This window comes from Protopterus annectens, chromosome 12.part0, assembly GCF_019279795.1.
Source record: "Protopterus annectens isolate FY-2018-M chromosome 12.part0, PAN1.0, whole genome shotgun sequence".
NCBI lineage: Eukaryota > Metazoa > Chordata > Ceratodontiformes > Protopteridae > Protopterus > Protopterus annectens.
Window position 1 is genome coordinate 908,248,460 of NC_056746.1, and position 12,166 is coordinate 908,260,625.

The following is a 12,166-nucleotide window of genomic DNA, read 5'->3' on the forward strand; positions in this document are numbered from 1 at the left end:
CTGGTTTGAGTTTTTGTAGCAGTTTTTTTAATTTTAGTGGTTGGGACGGCTGAGAGGGTAAAGGTAGGGATGTTACTGAGGAGGTAGTTGGGAGTGTGTGAGTGGTTGTTATTTGAGAGTTGAGAAGATAAAGATAGGATGGTTTCAGTGAAATGATGGTTAAATTGGGAGGTGAGGTATTTAGTGTTATTGTTGGTGGTCGGAGTTGGAGTGGATGTTTTACCTGGATTAAGTAGGGAGTTGATGGCATGTCAGAGTTTTTGGGGGTCTCTTGTGTGTTTGTTTTGGCTGTCGAGGAAATAGTTTTGTTTATCAAGTTTGGTTTCTGTTTTAGCCTGATTTCTTAGCTTTTGGTAGTTTTGTTTGGGGCATAGTTTGCCTTGATTTTGATTCTTCCAATGGGTGCAATTGAATTGAGGATGGTAGTGAAAGTGTGGTTAAAGTAGTTGACTGCTTTGTCTAAACCCAATGTATGAAGTGGGCCCCAGTTGCATTGTTTTAGGATATTATTTAGGTCTTGTATATTTATTTTACTGTCATCTCTAACATGTCTAAAAAGTATGGGGTTTGAAAGATTGGTGCATTTATGTAGAAGGAATGTGGGGAGGTGATCACTTAGGCTGTCTGGTAGACGCCCGGTGTGATATTTTTGTTTTGAGCAATTAACTAGTGTCCAGTCTAAGACTGATTGTTTGTGAGATTTTTGTCAACACTAGTGGGTTCCTCAATGAGCATAGAGATTGATAAGGTTTGTGGGATTGTTGGAGTTACAGGCTAACCAGTCTGTGTTTAGGTCACCTAAGAGGGTGGTTTCCTGGGGTAGCTTGTTTGAGATCCATTGCAGGATTTATTCTATGGTGGGAGAATTGTTGCCTGGGGGATGTAACAGCAGATAATATTGATTTTTTTTGGTGTCATTTATAGATAGAGTTGAGACTAAGGTTTCAGTATTTTGAAATGTAGGTATAAGGGTTTCTAGGGGGGTTATGTTGAGTATATTTTTAAATAATATGGCAGATCCACCTCCCTTCCTCCCTGTTCTATCCTGCCTTAGTATATTATACCCATATGGGAGAATTTCATCATTCTGGATGTTGGGTTTTAACCAAGTTTCAATTATGGTTACTATGTCTGGGGAGCAGTGAGTTATAAATGCATGTATATTGGGAAGTTTGTTAGTTATACTCCTGGTATTGATGTTCATGATATGTAGGGCTGTTCTTTGTTTAGGTGAAAGTAGGGTATTGCTTCGTACTGGGTTAGAGTGTATATCCCCTGCTATGAGAAGCTTTTTGTAACTAGTAATAAGTGTTTTATTTATGTGTTATAGTTGTGTGATATATGTCTGATAGTTTTGTGGTATAGGTAGTTGTTAATTGCATTTTATATATGTGTAGCATTCAGCTGTCTTTAAATAGTGAAGCACTAATGGAGAAGTATATGTCTATGTTAGGTGTAATGTACATGTGTGTTGTGTGGTACTTCATGTTTAGTAGTGAGGTGGTAGGTTTGTTAGTATTGTGAGAGTGAGGAGAAAACAAACTAGGACGATTTTCATTTTGTTCTAAGTAATGGAGTGGCAATATGGTTGGGTCTTGGGAGGGAGATGATTGGTTGTAAGTATGTGGTGGGGTGGTTTTTTGATGCTGGGGTGTGGTAGTGTGTGTGTGAGGGGTAAGATGTGATTGGGTGGTTTAGTTGTGGGTGTGGTGCAGTGGGTATAAGTATAGAGGTACTGGGGTGGGTGGGATTAGGGGGCAGGGAGGGGAGCAGAGTGAGTTTGAAGGGTGAACGGAACCGGCAGAGCCACGGAGTGGAGTATCAACAGGAACCAATCAGTTTCTAGTGAGGCTGTGCACAGAAAAAGTTCCTTATGTAAGTTGCACCCTCTGTGGAAAAATTTGTGAAACTAATGGAAAAAGTCAACTTTCTACTTTTACTCCTTAGGTTTTTCTGTTTATTTTCTTTTGTGAGGTAGGGACAACATTGCTATAATGTGGTGGGGAAAAAGTATTTATGCTTAAGCTGGTGTGGGTGTATTTGGTTTACTTAATAAAAAAGAGGAATTATGTAGTATGTTCTACTGCCATCTAGTGGCCCAAGTGAGGAACTTCAATTAGTTTAATTAATCTGGTTTAAGGCTGTGGAACATAAGATGGGAAATCGGGGTGGACGGCCTCGGGGTTGGTCTGCGGGTGTGCTGGACTCTTAGCCTTTAACTGAAATAAGGTTCAAATTAACAATAAAAAGTTATTAGATAAACTGTAGGTAATCACCTATACTATCAGGCTGAGAGAAGGCTCATTTTAGCGTGTCCACTTAGGAATCTGTTAGGGTTTCCAGTTTAAGTTACTTTTGCCGGTGGGAAAAACAGCCCTAGTATCAGCTCAAGGCTTCCAGGCTGAAAAAAAAGAGCAGAGAGAAGAAAACAGTCATGACTACTATGTTAAGGATTTGGAAGAACAGAGAGAGAAAGCTGGTAGAGTGCAAGTAAGGAGTTGAGTGAGGGTGCAGAAAACAGTGCAGATTTAACACAGTGTCTCAATCAGATTAATACACATTTGTCTATCTGTCTGCTAAACACCAGGAAATCCCATGCAAGTTCACATTATATAGTTTATAATAGCATTTACATAACATTCATTCAAGGAGTAGATCAGCATTGCCATGAAACTGGCTTATATAGTCATTAATGCTATATATAGCAGCATATAGCTGTTTAACTTCACTGCGGTTATCTAATCAACAATGCTAACATGAAACCACTTATTACATTGCTTATTGCCTATTTGCCTTCAGTTAAGACATAACAGGTACCTAGTGGCATAGTATTGTTCTAAGACTTGCCGTATTCTTTTAGGACATTCCCTTTTAAACCGTCAAGTTGAAGTTGCTTAAAAATGACTCTACACAGGAAAAGAAGCATTGCTTAACTGCTCTACTACAAATCCCATACACGTATAGCTAGAGCAATAGAGAAGAGCCTGTTAGCACTTATGGTAATCACCAAGCAATTTAGGAACATGCAAATTAAGTGATAATGAAGTCTTTCCTCATTGCAGCTAATGTGTCTTTAAATTGCTGGTTTCCTTGATCGCACTAAAAGGCCCTTTTTGAAGCAACCTGACCACTTGCAGACAGACCTGTTTCTGACTCGTGGCCTAAGTACTTTTAGGCACAAAGAAAAACTTCAGAAATAGTACTTTTACTTTTTTTAGTGGACTCGTTTCCTCTTTTAATTTCTAATTTTGTTTCACAAATATTTGAAATAAATTTACAGCTTCATTTTAATTTTAGTTATCAAATTTACAGCAAAGTTATAAATGGAAGAGTTCATCAGGCTGAATGTATCTTTAGCATGACAGTAATCTCAATGAATGTTTTAAATAGATCCTAAGGGATGTATTAGAATTATTTTTTTTATTTCAGTGGAGATAAAACTGGATACTTTGACTATGCTTTTGGCTTAATAAGGCTAAACTAAATTCCCCCTTTCACTAGGTCATCCTGTTACTAAAACATTTTCACATTGAATAAAACTGATAACAAAGCAAACAAAATGAAACCTCACTGTTACAACACATTCAGGCTAACACAGAGTAAAAGTATTAACAAAAAGCAATATGCGAGAACTTCCTTAATAAATTATATTCAGATCTGAGGTCGCACTTAATTAGAAGGAAGAACAATGCAAGATAAAAATACTAGCAAGTATAGGTAACACACAAAACCACCACAGAAACTATCACACAGTAATCCCATAACAAACACACATCCCATAACAAACACACAATGTCACCTACACCCACATTCTTGATGCCATTACTCATACATGTATGTTTTCAGTAAGTAAATTACAGCTACAAAAATATGATTACAGCAAAATTGGGGCAGCCAGATATGTTCTTTCATACAACATATTCCATTTGGACTGCAACATTTGAAAAACATAAAACTAGAAAACTGCATTGCACCCTGAGTAATGAAAGTAAAAACATTAATGCTTATTCCTGAAGAAAGCAAAAAAAGAAGTTATGCACTTACCATAACGTTCCATCTGAGTTGTTGTTTTTCATTTGTTCTTCAATCTCTGGGTTCAGATCTGAGGATCAAATCCGACTCAGCTATATACTAAAGCTCTAGGATCTGAAATCTGAGCTCCTTCCCCACCCATAATGCTCTTCTCTCCCCTCATACCCTCAGATTGAGTTTGCTGTTCAAACATATGCAGGAACTTTACCTATAAGTATATCTATATATATATATATATATATATATATATATATATATATATATATATATATATATATATATATATATATATATATATATATATATATATATATATAAAACGTATGTACAGAGGGAGCCAGAAAAGAGTACTACAGGAGCTCAAACAGGAAAGAAGTATGTATATGCATATCCACTGGTTCTACAAAGAAAGGTTGAGGGATGGAGGGAGGGAAGGTTGAAGAACAAATGAAAAAACAACTCGGATGGAATGTTATGGTAAGTACATATCTTCTTTACCTGAAGTTGTTGTTTTCCCCAGCTACAGAATTCCTGGAAGGTCCTCATGGAAGATATTCTGGAGCACAGCAGAACCAAAGGAGGCCTTGTTCCCAGAAATAATGCCCAACTTATAATGAGATATAAACGTATGAGAGTTTGACCACGTAGCAGCTGCACAAACATCATCAATGGAAACGTTAGACCAAAAGGGTGATGAAGTGGACACAGACCTAATAGAGTGTGCCTTAACCTGATAAGGTAAGGAAATTCCTTTAATATAATACACAAATGCAATGCAGCTAGTGATCCAGTTGGCCAGACTCACCTTGGGAACTGGTTTTCCCAATTTAATCTTTGAGAAGGATACGAAAAGCTGATCAGACTTTCTGAAATGTTTTGCTCTGCCCAAATAAAAATGTAACTGTCTAAGTACATCCAGCATATGAAGCTGATACTCATAGGTTCATAGGTGTGTATTAGGCTAATGGCCCTGGAGCCTTTACAAACCTAGCCTGTAGGATTACCCTGGCATCGTGCCACCCAACCTTAATTCCCAGTGCCTCTGTCAAGCAGAGCCACTGGAGTGATCCCCTTTGTTTAGAAAATTAGGAAAGAATACAGGGAGATTAATGACCTTATTTATATTAGACTAAGAAATGACCTTTGGCAGGAAGGAAGGACTGGTATGCAATGTAACCCTATCCTTGTGAAAAATGAAATATGGAGGCTCACAAGATATGGCCTGTAGTTCAGATACTCTCTTAGCTGAAGTGATGGCCACTAAAAAAGCAGTCTTCCAGGACAAATACTTTAATTCAACTTTAGCAGAAAGCTCTAAAGGAGGTGCATCTAGAGCTTGTAAAACCATAATAAGTCCTAAGGCAGAGTGGGATCCTTAATAAGAGGAAGAAGAAGAAAAGTACCTTTTAGAAAGCCCTTCCACAACTTAGATGAGGCCAAAGAGGATGAATTTTCCCTAATGTGAAAGTTGGAAATGGCCGATAATTGCACTTAACAGTAGAGAAGCTAACGTCACTATGAAAAATGGATGTCAGGAAATCTTAATACAGCAGAAATAGGCACTGTAAAGGGATTCATTTGATTTTGATGAGCCCAAATGGAGAACCTCTTCCACTTGCTATAGCATATTTTCTTAGTGGATGCAAAAGACAAAAATTCTCTGAAGCTGATAAATGAACCAAATAATGTGATAAGTTGAGCAAAATTGGGTGAAAACACACTGGTTCCACATGGCTGAATAAATATCAGAAAACAATTTATTCCAAGGAAAAACAAGTGAGCACTTTCACGGATATCATCCGCTTCATCAGACTAGAATGAGAAACAGCATAAAAAACTAAAAGCAAATTTTAAAAGGCAGGCAGTCTGTTTCCAGTCAAAAATCCTTTATTAAGTGTGCACTTAATAAAGGATTTTCGACTGGAAACAGACTGCCTGCCTAGCTTGGATTACTTTTGAATACTTAGTAATTCTGTACAATATTTCAAATTATATATTTTTTATTATTTTTTTGACTTAAGACGAGTTTAAGTTCGCTACTTCAACTACTATTGTCTGATCTGATTAATATACAGTGATTAACTAGAGATATATGGACTGAAAATCTTCCACACAGAGAAGTTTCTTACACTGTTTTGTTTTTGGACCCACTATACTTGTTTAGTGGGTTGTTTGAGACTTCGGGGATACCACGGAGATTACTTGTTTTTTTTTTTTTATGCTATATTTCCTGATACAAATTATGTCTGTCCTAGCCTGTATGCATCACCCTATGTCTAAACTGATTTTTCTCCCTTTTCCAGACCACTCGTGACCACTCTTTTCAAAAAGACATCACCCTTCCACCAAAAATATAAGCAGATAAAAGGAGCCAGCCAGCAAAATCATTGGACCCTGCAAGGAAAAAAAAAACTAAGTTTGAAACTAGTTCATGTATGTTACAATTCTCGAACTTATGTACCTAATATAGTGACATCAGTTTTTCTTTTAACTATGTAGTGGGTCTTTAGAATGCTTTAACACTGCAGTACAGTAAAGCGGCAAGCGTCTCCTCCCATATTTGCTAACTTACAAATGTTTAATACACCTCTCCTCCTGAGTGTATCTTCCACCTCTTCCTTCTCTTCCTGACCAGAAACCAACTCCTCGAGCTAAAAACATTATTATTCAAAGATCTGTAGCTGGCATTTTTCTTCCTGCTGTGTAAATCTGCAACTTTATCATTTTTTTCTTTTGCTAAATAGTCCATAAATTTTACCTCCACAAGCTATAACTTTACAGCAGTAGGCTGTTTTTCTCTTACCACTGATAGTCTCCCAACCACTCCAGTGTCTTGAACTACTGGCTCTGCCCGCTCCGTTCACTATGCTCACTCCGGTCCCCTATCCTACCCCCATTCCCACACACCTTCATATCAATTACATTTATACTTACAGACCACACCTACTGTATTCCACTCATTAACAATCTTCATCCTTATCCTGCTTTCCTTCCTCTCCTCTTACCACACCCACCTTCATATCGGTGCCCCACCCCAATAGCAAACTGAAGCTATATCAATACCTCAGAACTAAAAAAACTTCTCTATATCACCCTGTGACCTTAACCCCTCCCACTCGTTCTCTTACTTACACAAAAAATTAACAGTCAAAATTAACCCTTACTCTTCTGTAAGACAAACTAAAATAATACAACTCTATCTTTACCTACTCATAAAACTCACCTTCTGTGGCGACATACACACCATTCCAGGATGCATTGCACCAACCAACACTAACACAATTCAGGTAAATCCCCTTTACCACCGACCTACCTCAGAAGTAACAGTACTAACAGAAACTTGACTTAAACCAGAATACCACAATAATGAGATTACACCTCCAGGCTACAATATTATAAGCACAGATATACTAGAGAAAAAGGGAGGCAGCATAGCAATATTATTCTAAAATCACCTCACCTTAGAACAATTGGATTACAACTGCCAAGAAGTTAAAGATGTAGAACTAATCCTTGCCAAACTAAAACTTAACTCCAACAAACATATCATTATTGCAGGTGGCTATATACCACCAGGCAATAACATTGCCATTAGGGAAAGCCTACTTAACTGGACCTCTAACTCCCTACCACAAGAAACCATACTATTAGGAGAATTTAATATTGACTGGCTTAACTGCTCTAGTCATAATCCATCCACCCACATTAACCTCCATGGATTTACCCAAATTATATCTACCCCAACCAGAACAGACAAAACTTCCAAATGTGAATCCCTCCTAGACTGGATACTGTTACCCGACCCCACTCTAGCACAACAATCAGGATGTCTCCCCAATAGTCTAAGTGACCATCAAAAGCCTTCCTAATAAGGAATAGACCCCAACACATTAACCAACCCATCCTCAAAGTTGTTAGTAATAGAAAGACCTTTATAACTACTAACTTTATAAATGCACTAAAAAGCTGCAATTGGACTCCCATAAAACAGCTTCCTCTAGATGAAGCCGTAAATTACTTTAACTCTACCTTCCTAAAAATCTTAAACCATCATGCTCCTGCCCGAACCATAAGAATAAAAACAAATTATGGCCCATGGCTAACTAAAGATACCAAAATTACAATGAAAGAAAGGGACAAATCTTGGACCCAATTTCATTAAAACAAAACTATCCAATCTGAGACAAAGCTATCTAGAACTCCGTAATAAGGCTAAAAAACAAATTAAATTTGATAAAAGTAACTACTGTAAAACCATGCAAGAAAAACATGCTCACAACCGTAAAAAATTCTGGGCCATAATAAATGGTATAATGCATCCAGGAAAAGCCAGCACTCCAACCCAGTGCTACCAATCAATCAGGACAACATTCCCACTCAATTTAACAAATTCTTTACAGAAACAGTTCAAACCCTTGCAAAAACCCAAAACAGCACTAGTAGCCCCACAACAGCTGGTTCCCCTACCAAATACAAAACAAAATAATAATACATCCATCTTTTCCATACACCCTGTACCCAAAAAAGTAATTTTTAAACTCCTAAAAAAACTTAAACTAACCACACTAGCAGCTGACAACCTACCTGCAAATTTCCTTCAAATAGCAGCAGAAGCAATAGCCTATCCTGTATCCATTCTCATAAATAGAGAACTAGCAGAATACAAGGTACCCACCTTTATCATTCCACTACACAAAGGAGGCAACTCCATAGAACTCACCAACTATCTCCCTATCGCAATCCTATCACCTTTATCTAAAATATTACAAAGAGTTGTTTGCATTACCTCCTAGAAAATGACCTACTTTCCAAATCTCAGCACAGCTTTAGGCTCTCCCACAGTACCACCACAGCACTACTATCATTCATCGATATAGTTAACCACCATAGAAACAAGGGACTATTCGTATCTTCCATATTCTTAGACTTATCAAAAGCCTTTGACATGGTAAAACCACAGCTTTCTACTTGAAACTCTTTCTAACCTAAACTTAAGCTCCTCCTCTATATCTTGGTTCACTAGCTACTTGTCAGACCGTCAGCAAGCAGTCCTCTGGCAAGACCAGCTGTCCTCCCTACTGCCAATATCCACAGGAGTCTCCCAAGGGACTCTTCTAGGCCCACTGATGTTCTCACTATTTATCAACCAAATCTCTTCTTCCTCACCCACTGCCTCTATCGTACAATATGCAGATGACACAACCCTTATATCTGCCACCCCCACCTTAAAATAACTCCAAACCCTAACCCAAAATATCTTTACTCTAGCCAAAACATGGTTCACCAACATTAAACTTATTCTTAATCCCAAAAAACAAAACTAATTATTTTCAGTCCCAGGTGATCCCCTCCTCTAAACAATAATTTTACTATTTACTCTAAGGACAATATCCAAATCACTCCTACTGCTCACACTAAACTGCTAGGTGTTGAGATAGGCAATTACCTAAAATTTGACATCCATATAGCCATATCAAACCATCAAAAAAGTAAAAAAAAACTAGGACTCCTCTACAGGAGTAAACAGTTTATGACCAAACAAACCAAAGCAACCATTGCAAGGACACATCTCTTATCCATTCTTCTCTATGCCTCCCCTGTCCTTACAAATCTCTGCCAAAATGATCTAAGCAAAATGGAATCTTGTTACAACAAGATTGCCAAGATTACTACTGAAGCTGCATATATATCCCACCACTGTCTTGCCCTTAAGCAGCTCAACTGGCTTGAGCTGCCTCAACTACTCCTACTCAATCAACTCTCAATAGTGTACAAGCTCTACTACCTTCCAAAAAATACCCCGGCACTCTAGCATCTAATCCAGCCTCACACTTCGATGAGAGCTTTAAAATCCAGTAGCCAGAACCTCATAAATGTCATCAAACATAAAAATGATGCTGGTAAAGCTCTCTTTGCCTGCACTATTGCCAGGACCTGGAACTCACTACCAAGACAAATAACCTCGACTACATCTACTACTCAATTCATAAAATTCTTGAAAACCCACTACTTAAATAACTGGCTTTGCCCATGCTACTCCCCTGGTTAATTCTTACCATTACAATGTTCTAATAATCTAACTTAGGGTCTACAGCTTAAATTTTCCCTGGAAAATTCTGATAAACATCTCTGCTCTATAGCTAAACATTTGTAAACATTACTTCTACTACAAATAAATATATATATTTTTGTTTCTCTTTTGCTGTCATGATGCCTAATATTACTGACCTATGTTCTTTAATAATTGTCTCTTAATAACTTGTAAAGTTGTACATTACTGTATGGAAAGTTGTACATTGCTATGTGTTTATTGCATGTCTAGAGCTGTTTATGTATGTAAAATTTCTTGCATGTAATGTTCTTCGAGCTTTTCTCCCCGGGCCTCCACTAAAAATGCATCTGTGTCCAGTTGGACTTTCCCAGTTAACAAATGTAAAATAAATAAATAAATAAAAATAAAGTGCAACTTGGACAATTGGATGGGAAACCAGATCTTCATCCCTGGTTTGGTACCTATGTCTCTAATGGACACAGATAACCTGTAAATGATTCATCTCCCAGGCCCATGCTTACACTTATCAAGGGTATCAGAACTTGTCCAAGATTTGGGATGCATGATTAGGCTTAAAAAGGCCCTTGTGGTCGTTAGCTTAATAAACACCTATGAACCTATAAGAATCTCCAGTACTGGCAGCAACTTCTGCCCCATCACTCTGATTCCCTTTGTCTTAACTTATTGAGAAATATGTTCCTACCCATTAACTTCATTAACATCTGTATGATTTGCACCTATCAAATGGCCAGCAGATTTTTCACTGTGGTCATTACACATAGCATACTTACCTACAGTAAGTACCTTTGAAGTGAGTCTGTGTCTAGACTTTTTCTCAAAGTCTCAAAATCCTTCATTATTGTAAATCATTGCATCCTACTGTGATCCATCTAGGTATGTGATTCACTGGTCCTCCAGTTACTTTGTTGACAGATCACAAAACTTTAAATGGGCTGGCATTACATCATTACTACACCAAGACTCATCAAAAATCTTGCATGAATCTGTCCCTGGTAGTCACCTGTTATCTGTATTTGTCTGTGACTTGATATCTTTCTGCAGTGCTGTCAGTCTTTCTGTAGGAATCTGTCCTTGCCAGCCTTCTTTTATCTTTATTCTTCAGTGACTTGATATTGTTCTGTGGTGTAGCTGGTCTTATTCTATACGTAGCTGATTGTGCATCATTCTTTTTCACCAGCAAAACACCTGAGATTTCCTCCAGCCTTCATGCTAATTTCTTACTGGAGGGATTGGCACAAGGAACAGGGTTTGATTTATTCCTTTGAGGGAAATTGGCTAGGCCTCAAATGGCCCACGCAGGCAGTTAGCCTTGTCCTTATTGATGAACCAATGAATTTACTCCTCCTCACAGCACAGGCAAAACAAAGGCCATGCTCTTTATACCCAGCTTTGCAGGTACCATTAACACTTTTAGTTTCAACCACTTTCTAAGTAGGTGGATGCAAAGGATCCCATGGCACTTATCGAAAAGAGTAAGGGAAGTTCCCGGTGTCCTGGCCAAATCTCCCCTAGTAAGCATGAGTACCATCTTGGGTCTCCCCGGAAAAGAGGCCATTGACCTGGGCAGGCTAACCTAGTCAGCAAAGTTTAATAAATTAAAATATAAATGGTCTACTGAAGTGGTTAGTCCAGTAAAGCTGTTTGGTGTTACGTGTGAGCAGCAGCTAGAATTCAACCACTACATAAGAATAATGTAACTGGAACCAACGAAAAACTACACCTCCTTTGTCATGCAGTAAAGCGCATGTTGAAATATGCATGAGCCACTACAGCCAGAGTGCCTAATATTTTTACAAATATACAAATATTCATTCTAGACAACCTTCCATAAATATTGTCTAGAATTAATATTTTGTATATATATATATATATATATATATATATATATATATATATATATATATATAAAATAAAATGTGTGTGTGTGTGTGTGTGTGTGTGTGTGTGTGTGTGTGTGTGTGTGTATGTGTGTATTGTCAGTCCTTTGTGGTTGCCAATTATCGAGCTTACACAACTCTTACCTTGTCATTCCTCATCACTGGAGTGAGAGTCAGTAAAAGT